This window comes from Arachis hypogaea, chromosome 9 (genome assembly GCF_003086295.3).
Source record: "Arachis hypogaea cultivar Tifrunner chromosome 9, arahy.Tifrunner.gnm2.J5K5, whole genome shotgun sequence".
NCBI classification, from domain to species: domain Eukaryota; kingdom Viridiplantae; phylum Streptophyta; class Magnoliopsida; order Fabales; family Fabaceae; genus Arachis; species Arachis hypogaea.
The window spans coordinates 100987082-100990175 of NC_092044.1; the positions used below are offsets into that span (position 1 = coordinate 100987082).

At 36.8% G+C, this 3094-nt stretch overlaps 1 non-coding gene across 1 annotated transcript; it reads right to left on the reverse strand.

The window, feature by feature from the left end:
- Positions 1-1161: 1161 nt before the first annotated feature.
- Positions 1162-1269, reverse strand: LOC112713151 (small nucleolar RNA R71). The gene has a single exon (XR_003158125.1). It is a non-coding gene; the product is annotated as a small nucleolar RNA R71 (small nucleolar RNA).
- Between the last annotated feature and the right edge of the window lie 1825 nt (positions 1270-3094).

The following is a 3094-nucleotide window of genomic DNA, read 5'->3' on the forward strand; positions in this document are numbered from 1 at the left end:
TTACTTTCTTGTTAAGAAAGGTTCAATTTTTAAATTCTAGAATCATATCTTTTAGTTTCTTGTTAGTCAAGTAATCAATTTTAATTTTAAAAAAAAAATCAAATCTTTTTCCAAAATATCTTTTTCAATCATATCTTTTCAAAATATCTTTTTCTAAAATTATATTTTTTTCAAAATTAATTTCAAAATCTTTTCTAAATTTCTTATCTTTTCAAAATTGATTTTCAAATCTTTTTCAACTGACTAATTGACTTTTTGTTTGTTTCTTAACTTTTTCAAAACCACCTAACTAATTTTATCTCTCTAATTTTCGAAAACTCCTCTCCCTTTTTCAAAAATTCTTTTTAATTAACTAATTGTTTCAAATTTTATTTTTTTCTTCTCTTAATTTTCGAAAATCACTAATTTTTCAAAAATAATTTTCGAATTCTCTCTCTCATCTTTTTCAATCTATTTATTCATTTACTAACACTTCTCTTCATCTTAAAATTCGAACCCCCTTTTCCTCTCTGAGTTTGAATTTTCCTTTTTTCCTTCTTCTATTCTTTTCTTTTTCTACTAACATAAAGGAATCTCTCTACTGCGGTAAAGAGGATCCCTATTATTATTTTCTGTTATCTTCTTTTTCATATGAGCAGGATCAAGGACAAGGACATTTTTGTTGAAGCAGATTCTGAACCTGAAAGGACTCTGAAAAGGAAACTAAGAGAAGCTAAATTACAACAATCTAGAGACAATCTTACAGAAATTTTTGAAAAGGAAGAGGATATGGCAGCCGAAAATAATAATGCAAGGAGGATGCTTGGTGATTATACTACACCTACTTCCAAGTTTGATGGAAGAAGCATCTCAATCCCTGCCATTGGAGCAAATAATTTTGAGCTGAAGCGTCAACTAGTTGCTCTAATGCAATAGAACTGCAAGTTTCATGGACTTCCATCAGAAGATCCCTATCAGTTTTTAACTGAGTTCTTGTAGATATGTGAGACTGTTAAGACTAATGGAGTAGATCCTGAAGTCTACAGGCTCATGCTTTTCTCTTTTGCTGTAAGAGACAGAGCTAGAACATGGTTGGACTCACAACCTAAAGATAGCCTGGACTCTTGGGATAAGCTGGTCATGGCATTCTTGGCTAAGTTCTTTCCTTCTCAAAAGCTGAGCAAACTTAGAGTGGATGTTCAGACCTTCAAACAAAAAGATGGTGAATCCCTCTATGAAGCTTGGGAAAGATACAAGCAGATGACCAAAAGGTGTCCTTCTGACATGCTTTCAGAGTGGACCATTTTGGATATATTCTATTATGGTTTATCTGAGTTCTCTAAGATGTCACTGGACCATTCTGTAAGTGGATCCATTCACCTAAAGAAAATGCCTACAGAAGCTCAAGAACTCATTGACGTGGTTGCAAATAACTAATTCATGTACACTTCTGAGAGGAATTCTGTGAGTAATGGGATGCCTCAGAGGAAGGGAGTTCTTGAAATTGATGCTCTGAATGCCATATTGGCTCAGAACAAAATGTTGATTCAGCAAGTCAACATGATTTCTCAAAGTCTGAATGGATGGCAAAATGCATCCAACAGTACTAAAAAGGCATCTTCTGAAGAAGAAGCTTATAATCTTGAGAACCCTGCAATAACATAGGTGAATTGCATGGGTGAAACCTATGGGAACACCTATAATTCTTCATGGAGAAATCATCCAAACTTCTCATGGAAGGATCAACAAAAGCCACAACAAGGCTTTAATAATGGTGGAAGAAACAGGCTTAGCAATAGCAAGCCTTTCCCATCATCTTTTAAGCAACAGACAGAGAATTCTGAGCAGAGCTCCTCTAGCTTAGCAAACATAGTCTCTGATCTGTCTAAGGCCACTTTAAGTTTCATGAGTGAAATAAGGTCATCTATCAGAAATTTGGAGGCACAAGTGGGCTAGCTGAGTAAGAAAATCATTGAAACTCCTCCTAGTACTCTCCCAAGCAATACTAAAGAGAATCCAAAAAGAGAGTGCAATGACATTGACATAATCAAAATGGTCGAACCTAGAGAGGAAGGGGAGGATGTGAATCCCAATGAGAAAGACCTCATGGGACGTCTCTCAGACAAGAAGGAGTTCCCTATTAAGGACCTAAAGGAATCTGAGGCTCATATAAAGACCATAGAGATTCCATTAAACCTTCTTCTACCATTCATGAGCTCTGAAAACTATTCTTCCTCTGAAGAGGATGAAGATGTAACTGGAGAGCAAGTTGCTCAATATCTAGGAGCTATCATGAAGCTGAATGCCAAGCTATTTGGTAATGAGACTTGGGAAGATGCACCTCCCTTGCTCATTAGTGAACTAGATAGATGGGTTCAGCAAACTTTACCTCAAAAGAAATAAGATCCTGGTAAATTCTTAATACCCTATACCATGGGCACCATGACCTTTGAGAAGGCTCTATGTGACCTGGGATCAGGTATAAATCTTATGCCACTCTCTGTAATGGAGAAACTGGGAATCTTTGAGGTACAAACTGCCACTTTCTTATTAGAGATGGCAGACAAGTCAATAAGACAAGCTTATGGAATGGTAGAGGATGTGTTAGTGAAGGTTAAAGGCCTTTACATCCCTGCTGATTTCATAATCTTAGACACTAGGAAGGAAGAGGATGAATGCATCATCCTTGGAAGACCCTTCCTAGCCACAGCAGAAGCTGTGATTGATGTTAACAGAGGAGAATTAGTCCTTCAATTGAATGGGGACTACCTTGTATTTAAGGCCCAAGGGTATCCCTCTGTAAACATGAAAAAGAGGCACGATAAATATCTCTCAATACAGAGTCAAATAAAGCCCCCACAATCAAACTCTAAGTTTTTTGTTGGGAGGTGGTGCACGAAATTGTGATCAATACTTTTCACAAATCAAATAATCCCCGGTAATGAATCCAAAAACTTGGTGTTCACTACCATGGCATAAACACAACTTCGCACAACTAACCAGCAAGTGTACTGGGTCGTCCAAGTAATAAACCTTACGCGAGTAAGGGTCGATCCCACAGAGATTGTTGGTATGAAGCAAGCTATGGTCACCTTGTAAATCTCAGTCAGGCAAA